Genomic DNA, 13,725 nt, shown 5'->3' with positions numbered 1-13,725 from the left:
AACTCAAATCCCAGAAGTCAGCACGATGATTTTCTATCACTTTTTGTAGGAATGGAAAATTGATCAGACTAGAGTCGACTCGAGTGAACTCTGGAGTCGACTCAGGGTCAAAGATTATCCGGTTGACGCCACTTCGACTAGAGTCGACTCAGGCGGCAATCCGAGTCGACTCAAGCAGGATAACGAGTGGGAGCAATAGAGTTTTATCTACCACGTCAACTGGAGTCGACTCGGATGAACAGTTGAGTCGACTCAGACCAACTATAAAAGAGCAGCGCGAGCAGCACCGAAAAAGGAGAAAACTTTTTCCCTTCAATTCCAAGCTCCGTTCTCGCGACTCTCAAGTGCCACTTTCTCGATGTCGGTGCCATACACGATCCAGATCATCCTGAGACCCGCCGATACGCTGAGATCAGATTTTGGGAGTTCTAGTGCGATCCAAAAGTCGGTAACTGTGTTTAATTATAAATTCATTTTAATTGTACCGAGCTTCTAAAATTGGGATATTTGTACTTCGTTACACTTGCTGCCGTAAGGGGCAAGTGTTTTAGTGGATTTATACGTAGTAAACGGTCAAGGATTGTGTGCCTTGGAGTAGCAGTTTTGGACTGTGAACTAAGTAAACAAAAGTATCTTTTCCTTTATTACTTTTTTCGCTTTTCTTTTAATTGCTTCTGCACGTTGGATCTGGATCCGACCCGTTAAGCCTAAACCGCCCATTAAGAAACCGATAAAAAGCCTCCACCGCGATCTTCTCTGCCCGTTTCGCGATCGCGCTCCTCTGCTCCCACCTCCGACTCCTCTGTTCTCCATCCTTTGCTCCGATCGGGCGACAACCGAACCCGATCTGCCCTAACGCGGGTGCTGCGGACGAAGGAGAGCAAGACGACCAAGGATTCAACCACTGAGGGCTTGGTCTCGCCGAGGCTTGGCTGGAAATCCAAGAGGAGACGGCGACGGTCGGCGAACGGGAGAGCTCGGGAGAGGTAAGGACTCCTGTGGTCTTTGATGTCTAGGGTTTTCTAAAACCTAGATCGATGATTGCTACCGGTTTCTATAGGTTTCTTGAGTTGATCTTGATTCGGTGAGGTTTCTTGATTCCGGCCGGCGACGTTGGATTGGCTTGGTCGGACTGGAGAAGGGCTAGGGCAAGGATTGAAGGTAAGATCGATCTAGATTTCAGGGTTCCTAGGTTTTATTGATTTCTGGATTTCTGATTCTGGTTTGAGCAGATCAATCAGATTTCAGAATTTGGTTGGTTCCTTGTTTCGACCGATGGAAGGGGAAGAGAAGGGTTTCAGATCTGAGCTAAGGTAAGCTAGATTGGGCTTGGTTTTAGGTTTCTTCATAGGATTCTGATGTTGTTGATCAGTTGCTTATCTTTGTAGCTTGTTAGTGAGATTTGATCGGATCTTGCTTTTGTGAATTTTAGTTGAGTTGGAATAGCTAAAGCTGTGGAAGAGCAAAGAAGGAGATTAGTAAGATCAATTGTATCCTGGATCTGGTCTGACTGTGGTTCTTGATCGGCAGTGAGCTATAATTGAGGTTAATGGATGGATTGTTAGTTGTAAGATTCAATAATGGAATTTGATTGAATGTTATGATTACACTTGTGGTTGGATTACTGTTGATGTTGGTTTATTGGATTAATTGTTGGGTTGCTGTTAACTCTATTAGGTTTAGAAATAGCACAGGATTAAGGTTATTGAATTAATTGATTAATTGATTAAGTTTATTAATTAATTAATTAGTTAAACCCTGTTAATAATACCTAAGGGTTAGATTAGTTTAACCCAAGTTAGGTTAATTAAAATAGGGTTAAACTAACTCTAGTTTGATTAGGGTTTCTTGATACATCATGATATTTAGGATATTATCATTGTATTTTACAGGACCCTGAGATTATAGGAGTTCATATACTTACGAGGATCTATTTTTGGGGGTTCTAGTTTTACCTGCGATTTTATCAGGTGGGTGATTTTACTGTATTTGGTCAATACAGTTCGTATCTTATTTCAGTGCATGTACCTTGTTCCTGTATCTGTTGAGTTGCTTATTGATTCCATTCATGCTCATGATGATTCGATACTTTGTTATTATTCTGGTTATATCATGCTTGACCTTATGTCGATTGGTCTTGGATTATTATTCATGTTTATTGTTTCCTTCCTTGATATGACCTTTGTGATCATCATTGGTATGCTCCTTTCTTTATGATACCTGAGATCATCATGACTTATACCTACGTATATTGAGTAGTATAGTAGGTGCTGATTGATATGATTGAGCATCTCATCATGATGCATGATAACGATTGTAAATCCCATTGGAGTGGGTTTATCGTGATTGTAGATGACTTAGTTGTATATCTACATAGGTGGTTATCATACCCTATTTTCCATCTTGATGATGGCGACTGTATGGCAGTACGCAGTCGACGGCTGTATGGCAGTACGCAGCCGAGTCGATGATCTACCTCAACGGCTGTATGGCAGTACGCAGCCGTGTACTCATAGACTGTATGGCAGTACGCAGTCCGTGACGAGTACTAGAGTACAGATATCGGCCATAGGATTTGTAGCTTATCATAGCTACGAGATCACCCGGACGCGGGACTCTGATCTCTGATTTGGATCACCGGACTACTTGAGAGTAGGGCACGGAGTACTGATCCCCCGATGCCGGCCATCCCAGCCTCAGATGCTTGCACGAGTGCTGTAGTGAGTGGGGCAGTTGCATCATGCATATGTGCATCATGTGCATGATATATATGTATTGGACCGTACTGATCCTGCATTTTGATTGTCTACCTGTTTGACTCTTGATTGTTGCACTATGTTTGACATGTCATTCATATGTTGCATTACATGAGATCCATGTTAGATGTTTATTATCTGCAGATACCTTATTGATACTTTGATGACATTGGTATGTACCTATTCTTTTGCTACTTCTTTACTTCATGCACTGTCTTTCTATATTACCCACTGAGTATCTGTACTCACACCTTTTGGACCCTGGGATTTTTCTGTCTTCCCAGATATCAGGTAGAGCTTACAGAGGATGCCAGAGATCTGCCAGCTACGCCATCTCACGACTACGACACTTTGTGTGTGTGGATGTATTTGTGGCTTGTGATGATATATCTGTATCGTTGGTTATTTTCTGTCGTATCGGACTTTATGATTTCATTTCCATTGTACTGGACTTTATTGGACTTGTGTTACCGTTTCTATGATTTTGTGTTTTGCGTATTGACGAGTTTTCTCGTTAGTATTGTGTAGGATGTGTATGTGGCCGTGTGGGTCACCTTTTACTTTTGTATAGCATATATTCCATATTTTGTAGTATGGATAGGCCGTGTTGGCCTTTATTATATGTGTTTGTATACAGGGAATTGTCAGTGATACTGGGGAGGTGCTGCCGAAATTTTTCGGACAGCTATCTTCCGGGTCGTGACATATTATGTTTCGAGCTAACTTGTTGTGCAGGAAAGAAGAGCTCGACGAAAGCTAACTCCGGTCCAAAAATTCTGATTTTTGGGTCTGGAGTCGACTCAGATAGGTTCTGGAGTCGACTCCAGCCTAATCAGCTCAAATCCAGAAGTCTGCGCGTCAAAGTCGTCGCCAACGAGACTGGAGTCGACTCAGACGGCGATCTGAGTCGACTCAGGTCAAAAAGTTATCGCCACCGCCGCCACCGCGACTGGAGTCGACCCAGAGCCGAGCCAGAGTCGACTCAGGGAGGATAAGCGCCGAAGCAGATGAAGTTTTAGCTGCCACGTCGGCTGGAGTCGACCCAGATGGCGATCTGAGTCGACTCAGGCCTGCTATAAAAGAGACTCGCGACCAGCCTTCGAAAAACACCACTCTTTCTCCAGTTTCGCTCGTTCTCGTGACTCCCAAGTGTTCCAAAATCGACGTCGGTGCTGCGCCTACTTCAAGACGACTTCCTAACACACCGAGGCGACACGATTAACTTCCGGGGAGCGAACACGGGCTTCAAAACTTCGGTAACAAAGCGCATTTAATATTTCAGCAATATTTGTAAACCATCTTTTGTACCGAGATTTTCTTCGACACACTTGCTTTCGTAAAGAAGCAAGTGCATTAGTGAATTGCCCAAAGTAAACGGTCAAAGACCGTGGGCCTTGGAGTAGCAGCGTTGCGTTGTGAACCAAGTAAAAACAAACGAGTACTTTATTTTCTGCACTTACTCTTTAATTCTTGCAAATCGATTTTTCGCTTCCGCTTCCGCACTCAAAGTTTTGTCGAAAATCGAAAAGCGTTAAAATACGCTATTCACCCCCCCCCCCTCTAGCGTATTTCCGATCCTACAAAATGGCCAGGTCGGTATCAACCTTTCCCGGCCACGTCTGTGTGAACCATTCCCTACTTCTCTTGATCAAAGCAACCTCAACACTATATGCCTGGCTAGGGTATCCATGTCCCGTACATGCCCGATTATGGCTTATATGGTCAGAGTAGTTTTTCCATGATACTTACCTGGCCAGTGAGGTCTTCACTTGATTTTATCTTTCCTAGTTAAGTTCACTTTCTGCCCGAGCAAGAGCTTGCCAGTGGAAACCATTCCCGGGCAACCTCTTCTCTCGGTTAAATCTCCCGGGGTAATTTTTTCTCTTGGTCACAATAGTATTCTCCCAGAAACTCACCAATCAACCTAGGAGTCAAGAAATCTATTTAGAAATCAGGTATCCCGGGCAAGTTGTCAATTTCTCGGACGACCTTCAATTTAACTCAAACCGACTTAATTCGACCAGCTAAACTTAAATCATGATTAGTTACTCTAATTAATCTTTGTCAAACATCAAAACAACTCAGTTCTGACTCAAGTCAGACTCAAGTCTGACTAGGGTTAGACTGCATCAACATTTTGAAGATGTCTTAACGGATCGGGTTTGAGGGGTTAATGGTTTGAACCCTAAACCCATTAGCTATTAACCCTAAATCCCAATATCTCTTGATTAATTATAGGGGCATTATGTTGGCTATTGAGCTAGATTTAAATGGGCTTATTAGGTTAGGTTTAGTTGGATTTCGATAATCTCCCATCAATCTCAACAATTAAGGTTAGTTATTTGCAATTAACCCCCCTCAACCTCTAGTATTTTACAACTGCTTTAAGGTGACTAAATGATTGACAACTATAACATTGCGACAAAATCAATTTTTATTGGTTATTTTATTTGATTGTTTTTAGTAATCAATTTAAGTGATCGATTGGTGACCACTAATCAATTGCAATAAATCAACAATCGATTGATGAGTTAAATGTCAAACACATAAGAGTTTATGATCGATTAGCAAGATCCTTTGGTTAACACCAATCGAGTGACACTCATCATCAATCGATTGATGATCTTGAAATCGTATATAGTAGACTTTCAAATCGATTGGGATAATCGATTGAGTAATACAATCGATTGTCATATGGTACAATCGATTGATAAGTCTAATATTTTAAGTTATTAAGGCTGATTAAGTGCTTATCTATTCGGTTATAGTTCCTAGGGTCTTCTTGGGTTTATCTACACACGTGTTACTAAATTGAACTATTATGTTGGCCCAAAGAAAGACATATTAGATAGGTTTAGTGCATGTCGTGTCGGTAGACGTATATCTATGTTAAAAGTAATTTGTCTAAAAAAATTTATTTTTATGTCAGATATATATTCAAGGTAGCTTACAACTATAGAACAAATTTATTTTGTTCAGATCATACACAAAATATGTTGGCCCAAAGGAAGGCATATTACGTGGTTGATTAAAGTTGATGTAAATTATGGACCAATATATAACTCATACAAAGTGTCGAATTATGCGCAAAATGTGTCGGTCCAAAAGAAGGCTCATTATGTGGTCAACTAAATTTTGAGTTATATTAGAGAGTACCGCTAATAAATTATATTTTAGTCCAAAGAGTAAAATATAATGTTATATTTGGTATCTCATAAATAGCTCATTTATATGTTTTATTTACATATTTTATTATATATATATATATATATATATATGTTCTTAGCATTAATTAAACTATGAGATGCAATTTTGTGGGTTACTCTAAAAAGTCTAGAGGGTATAAATTTATGATCCCTCTAACAGATCCTTTTCAAAATAGAAAACACCAAATTTGAGGACAGTGGGAGTGATAAAGTTAGAGAAATAATTTTTGAGGAAAGCGTAAGCAATCCTCTTTTGATCACTACTAGTGTAATCAGTAGCGGTATGATTATCATACTGCACATCATGCATATTGCACATCCAGAGTGAGTAGTAAATTAAGATATTCTTGTGACATCTCCAATATAGTTGGAGGATCCCTCCACTTAAATGAGATATTGCCGCATATTGGTGAACAAATACCTCAACCACCTCAAGAACAAGTGTCTTTAAGGCGATCTACGAGGGAACGGAGATCCACGATATCTCGTGATTATGTTTATCTCCAAGAGGATGAGTTTTATATTGGGTTGGAAAATGATCCTGTATCTTTCCAAGAAGTTAAACGATGCCCTAAAAGGTGGATTAATGACATGCAAGAAGAGTTGAAGTTTATGACAGACAATGATATTTAGGAATTTATCTGAAGGTATAAAATTCGTTAGTTGTAAGTGGATATTTAAAACCAAGCGGGATTCATGAGGCAATATCGAAAAGTATAAGGCTTATCTTGTTGTCAAATAATTCACTTAAAAGGAAAACATTGATTACAAGGAGACTTTCTCACCTGTATCAACGAAAGCCTCTCTTAGGATAATCATGACACTTGTAGCTCATTTTGATGTGAAGCTACATAAAACATGTGTAACAAGGATACAAGATAACTAACATGTGTAACAAGGATAACAACAGGATAACTAACAATAATTTTATAATAGATCATGCACTATAAATGAAATCTGTATTGACCAAGTACAGAAGTACCCATCTGGTATAACGCACGTTGAATAAGAACCCCCAGAATATATATATATAACTCGTGTATAACAGGATCACAAATCACGGTCCTGCAAATTAAATGGATAACATCCACTAATTACAACCATACATTTAAATTTAGCAACAAAATAAAATAACTCCCTAAATCCAATTGGATCCACAATCCAATTGTTACATCCGGATTCACACCAAACTAAGCTAATTAACCTAACTAACCTAACCACAACCTAATCAGATCCGTCGACATAACACAATCTAGTTCCACCCAATTCCCACGCATGCTAATCAAGCCCAAGCTAACCAAACCATATTAGATTTCAACATTCCAAGAACCCAAGAACAGATCCATCAAATCCAATAAATCCATCAAACGGATCAACCCCAATTTCAATCAAAACCTAGCTCCATCAATTCAATATCAAGCAATCGATCCAACCAAAACCAAGAAATCCAACAGCATAACCAAACCTCAACAGCTAACTCCATCAATTCCATAGAAATCTATCAAAGCAACAATCAAACACACAAGGATCCCATACTGGATAGATCAAGCAAATGTAAAACAATTCATCAAATCCGATCACCAACAATCCTATTAAACTTCCTAGCAAAAACAACACCTCCACAGACCAATCTCTTACAAAACAAAATCCATCAAACAGATCAACAATCATCCTCGATATCCAAGTAAACCCAAAACAACACAGAACCGAAATCCCGATCGAACAGAATCCATCTCAATCGAAATCACTCAGAAATCCCAAAACAACCTACCAACTTTGTTATTGAACAAGAACTAATCGAATCAAGAACTCTTATCTCAGATCCTTGCCCTAGAAATCTAGTTCTGGTTCCAAGATCCGCTTCCTCTTCGGCAACACGACGTCGCGCGGGCGACGACGGTGACCGGCGATGGCACAGGCGTGAAGGGTTGGTGTACGACTTGCCATCGTTCTCCTTGCAGGCAGCGCGAAGGCGACGGATGATCACGATAGGGGGAAGAATCGCACGCCGATCGCGAGCTCGGGCGAAAGAAGAAGAAGAGTCGTAGCTTAATTGGATTCCCAACGGGTTAACGGGTTTTAAAACCAGATCCAATAACCTATATCTAATTGACTACTAATTGGGTTGTAATTGAACTTTATTAGGTTGGGTTTAAATGGGGCTTATTGGGCTAATGGGTTGGTTTAATTAGGTTGGCTAAATGGGTTTAATCATTAAACCCAAATGAAACTCAATCCAATTAATTACCTAATCTTTAATGATAATTATTAGAGGTAAGGTTATTTACCTCATTTAACTCCAAAATTTCTCGTATCTTACAACCAGAGTGGATTTGGTTCAATGAATCCAGGTGCTTGGAAGGCTTCCAAACGCTCGAACTGCCACATCAGCATAACGGTCAGATAGAGGTGAAGACTATAAATAGACTTAAGCTTGAAGAAGAAATACACACACTCAATTTTAATTGTTTTCGTTCAGCTTGTTTTAGTGTTTACGCTTAACCATTGTACGAGGTTTCTCTGCCTTTGGATTATTTTCGATGAGGAAATTTTGAGTAGAGCTTTCACAGTTCTTGGACTAACAATCCGAGAGTTGTAATCAAGTAATTCATGCCTGTTACTATTTTTTATGTTATATTTTTATTTTAATTAGTGTATGTCTTTGCCAAAATGTTAGCAAAAGAGAAGGTTGACTTTTATTGTAAGTCACTATTCATCTCTCCCCTCTAGCGATCCATGAATTGCTTCTGCTGCACCAACAATTGATATCAGAGCCAGACTGCTCAGAAGGACTAACCGCCAACTCAACAACTAGATTGGGAGGAATGACAGGATCAAACATTCATCCACTAAAGTTCGAGGGTGAATTCACAATTTGAAAAAAAGAAAATGGAGGTATTTTTTTCAAACAAATTTTGAAATCATGATATGCATTAAATATGATTTTGAAGTGCCCAGGAAGTAGGATGGAGAAGGAATAGATGAACTTCGATGGGCCAATAAACAACGAGATGAATTCATGGCAAATGGTAAGGTTGAATTCCATCTACTAAGTGTGTTACTAGTGCAAACTCAATCAAGTCGACACTTACAACTCCACTAAAGATCTATGAGAAAAGTTCTTAGAACTTTATGAAGGTAACTCAGAAATCAAGCTAGCCAGATGAGATCTGCTCAGAAATCAACTAAGCAACTTAAAGCTAGATAAGGGGGAAACAATGGCTCAACTACATGGAGATATTAACAATTCTCCAAAATCTAGATGAAAGAGTGTCAAATCGGGACACTCTGAGGTATGCGTTGAATGCTTTTCTAGAGATCCCAGAATGGATGTTTATAGTATATTCCTACTATATTTCAAAGAATCTAGAGGTAAGTAGTTTAGAAGAGTTATTTTTTACTTTGGAATTACATGAATCTAGGTATGCAAGTTTAAAAGAAATAGGGATATCAAATCACAACATCGCTCTACAAGCCAAAGGGAGCGAGTCAGACTTGAACACATCCTTGGACGTAGATGAAGAAGCTTACCTAGTAAGAAAAATGAAGAAATTATTTTTTAACAAATTTGATAAGAAACAAACCTTATGATTGCTAAGAAGAAAGGAAAAAAAGCGATTTCGCTGGATCCTCTAGCCTCTGTGAGCTCCTGTCGGCGCTCTCTTTCCTTCAACGCTCCTTCCTCGGCTTCTTCTCAACAGGAGGCCGGCCTCTTTTAGAAACGGAGACAGAAGGCCTTCGATTGGCGAGAAGGCATACCAATAACAGGAGTTTTCTATCTTAAACACAGAAGCCTCCCTCCTGTTTCGTCCTATCTGCTTCGTCCTCCCTGCACGGCGTTTTCTAACGAAGACAGAAGGCTCTACACACCGGCCCGACTCCCTCTCTGAGCGCCGGTATCCCTGAGGTTTCTTCCTCAGTCGCCACTTGTTCTGCTGCCGCTGGCTGATGAACTCGAGGAACTGAACTGATCTTCGTCAGGTTCTTCCTATTCTAGCTTCATTGGAGATTGACATCAATTTTTTTGGTAGAGCATTTCTCAACATGTCTTCAATAAATGCAATAATTATTAATATCACATTAGATGGTCAGAATTATCCAGAGTGGGCTTTCTGTGTAGAAACTGCATTAAGGGGTTATGGTTTACTTTTTCATTTAAATGAATCACCACCTGTGCTTAAGAATGATGGTAGTAATGCTGCTGCGATAAAAGAATGGCATATTAACGATGGAAAAGTGATGGCTGCCATGGTCAACAGTACTAAGCAATCCATGATTATGAGTCTTTCTAAGTTCAAAACAGCTAAGGACATATGGAACAACTTGAAGAAGCGCTATGTTCAGGATAGTGGTGCTCTTTTACATAATCTTATGCAGCAAACTCATGAAATTATGCAGAATGATATGTCCATTGATGAGTACTACTCTGCTTTTGATCGTTTGATGGGATCATTGATTTCCATGATACCAGAGTGTACAACTGTTCCTTGCCCAACACACAAGTTTATTGAAAAGTTTTTCACTTACAGATTTGTTATGGGAGTTCGGGCTGAATATGATTCTCTTCGTACACGATTACTTCACAATTCGTCTGATCTCACTATGGCACAGGCATTGTCTGATTTACTTGCAGAAGAAACACGTCTCAAGTCTATGTCTTCTTCTGCATTTGTCTCTCATAGTGTGTTGGCAGCTTCTCAGAGGATCAGTGCACCGAAAAGCTACCCTTCAGAGCCCTGTAAGCATTGTGGCAAGACTGGTCATCTTCCAGAGAATTGTTTTTCTATTCATCCAGAGAAGTTGGTTGACTATCGTGCACGTCGTGCTGCCCGTGGAGTTGCCCGTGGTGCTCGTGGTCGTGGTACTAGTTCCACTCCTGGAGGTTCAGTGTCTATTGCTGCTGCTTCACCTGTTACTGCTCCTTCGTCGTCTTGGATACTTGATTCAGGGGCTTCTTTTCATGTGACATCTGATCAGTCCCAGTTGGTCGCTTGCAAGCCGGTCACTGATGGAGCTTCTATTCGGACAGCTGATGGTACATCTTGTCATATCACTCATCAGGGTTCACTTTGCAATCCTTATTTTTCTGTACCTAATGTTTCTTTTGCACCTCAGTTATCCATGAATCTTCTTTCGGTTGGTCAAGTTACCGACCAAAATTGTTTTGTTGGATTTGATGATTCATCTTGTTTTATTCAGGACCGTCGAAGCGGGAAAGTGATTGGGACTGGCCATCGCCGTAAAGGTGTTCCTAGCCTTTACATCCTGGATACTTTGCGTCTTCCTTCTTCCATTGAAACTTCTGCTCGTGTGTCATCCGCTACATCGGGTTCTGTTTGTTCTTCCTTCGCCCAGTGGCATCATCGTCTTGGTCATCTTTGTGGGTCTCGACTGTCCACATTAATAAATAAAGGTTGTTTAGGTCATACAACTATTGAGTCTGATTTTCATTGTAAGGGGTGCAAACTTGGAAAACAAATACAACTACCATATTCATCTAGTATTTCTCATTCTGCTAGACATTTTGATCTTATTCATTCTGATGTATGGGGTCCTGCACCTTTTCCTTCAAAAGGTGGTCACAAATATTATGTCATTTTTATTGATGATCATTCTCGATATACATGGGTTTATTTTATGAAACATCGCTCTCAGTTGTGTTCTATTTATCAGTCTTTTGTTCGCATGGTTCACACACAATTTTCTACTCCTATTAGAGTTTTTCGTTCTGACTCTGGGGGAGAGTATTTGTCTGATGTTTTTCGCCAATTTTTGTCATCTGAGGGTACTCTTGCTCAACTCTCTTGTCCTGGTGCTCATGCTCAGAATGGTGTTGCTGAACGCAAACATCGTCATATTATAGAGACTGCCCGCACACTTTTGATTTCATCTTTTGTGCCTTCTCATTTTTGGGGTGAAGCTGTTTCTACTGCTGTCTATCTCATAAATAGACAACCCTCATCCAAACTATCTGGAAAATGTCCCGGCGAAGTTCTTTTTGGTACTTCTCCCAGTTATGATCATCTCCGAGTTTTTGGATGTACTTGTTATGTTTTGCTTGCACCTCGTGAGCGAACTAAGTTGACTGCACAATCTGTTGAGTGTGTTTTTCTAGGATATAGTCCTGAACATAAAGGTTATCGGTGTTATGATCCTTCTTCTCGTCGCATACGTATCTCTCGCGATGTGACCTTTGTTGAGGATCGCCCTTTCTTTTATAACCCCTCTACTCAGCCCTCATATTCTCCCACAGAATCTACATCATTCCTGTGTTTACCTCCTATCTCATCCTCTGATGATGTCACTACTCCTCATCATATTACCCCCATTCATGCTCCTTCTATTTCCATCACGCCACCTTCACAGGGGACTACACCTCCTCCTGTACCACTTCCATTTCATCCTAAACCACCTATCACACATGTATTCCATCGTCGTCCCACAAATCTCACAGTGTCTCCATCTAGTTCTACCACCACGGCCAGTCCTGATTCACCTGCTGTTGATGTTTCTAATAATATTGATGAGTCTCATACTGCTCCTGATGAGTTACAGGTTGGTCCAAGATATAATTTAAGAGATCGTGCTACTATTGGTCCCGCTGCCAAGTATGGTTTTACATGTGTGAGTGTCGAGCCATCAACTTACCAAGAAGCTTCTATTATTCCGGAATGGCAACTTGCTATGTCTGAGGAGCTTGCTGCTCTTGATCGTACAGGCACTTGGGATATTGTTCCACTACCATCACATGCAGTGCCAATTACATCTAAATGGGTATTCAAAATTAAGACCAAGTCTGATGGTTCTATCGAGAGATACAAAGCTCGTCTTGTTGCTAGAGGTTTTCAGCAAACTCAAGGACGAGATTATGATGAGACATTTGCACCAGTTGCTCATATGACTACTGTTCGTACTCTTATTGCTGTGGCTGCTACTTCTTCTTGGACCATCTCTCAAATGGATGTTAAGAATGCTTTTCTTCATGGTGATTTGCATGAAGAAGTTTATATGCAACCACCCCTAGGTGTTGATGCTCCTCCTGGTCATGTTTGTCGTCTTCGTCGTGCTCTATATGGTCTTAAACAGGCTCCTCGTGCTTGGTTTGAGCGCTTTGTATCTGTGATACAAGCTGCTGGATTTTTACCTAGTGATCATGACCCTGCTCTATTTATTCATCTCTCTCCACGTGGACGCACTTTGCTTCTTCTATATGTTGATGATATGTTGATTACGGGGGACGATGTGGAACACATTTCTTGTGTGAAAAAGCAACTTAGTGAGCAATTTCAAATGTCTGATTTGGGTCCACTCAGTTATTTCTTAGGGATTGAGGTATTACATTCGACAGATGGCTACTATCTTTCTCAGTCCAAATACATACAAGACCTTATTCATAGTTCTGGCATTACAGATAGTCGAACAGCTGCGACACCTATGGATCTTCATTTACAACTTCGTTCTACTGATGGTACACCTCTTGAGGATCCGTCTCGATATCGGCGTATTGTAGGCAGCCTTGTCTATCTCACTGTTACCAGACCTGATATTGCTCATGCAGTTCATATTCTGAGTCAGTTTGTGAGTGCTCCTACTTCCATTCATTTTGGACATTTGCTTCGTGTACTACGGTACTTAAGGGGGACATCTTCTCAGTGTTTGTTCTATGCTCGTGATAGTCCACTTCAGCTTCATGCTTACTCAGACTCCACCTGGGCAAGTGATCCAACAGATCGTCGTTCTGTCACAGGTTATTGCATTTTTCT

General features: G+C 40.5%; 1 long non-coding RNA gene across 1 annotated transcript; it reads left to right on the top strand.

The window, feature by feature from the left end:
• Positions 1–1,912: 1,912 nt before the first annotated feature.
• LOC141815369 (uncharacterized) lies at positions 1,913–3,378 on the top strand. The gene is made up of 2 exons (XR_012600540.1): positions 1,913–1,970; positions 3,041–3,378. It is a non-coding gene; the product is annotated as an uncharacterized LOC141815369 (long non-coding RNA).
• Positions 3,379–13,725: the final 10,347 nt, after the last annotated feature.

This window comes from Curcuma longa, chromosome 21 (assembly GCF_044706935.1).
Source record: "Curcuma longa cultivar G26 ecotype Majalengka, Jawa Barat chromosome 21, ITB_CL_G26_1.1, whole genome shotgun sequence".
NCBI lineage: Eukaryota > Viridiplantae > Streptophyta > Magnoliopsida > Zingiberales > Zingiberaceae > Curcuma > Curcuma longa.
This window is presented reverse-complemented; position numbering and strand designations above follow the sequence as displayed.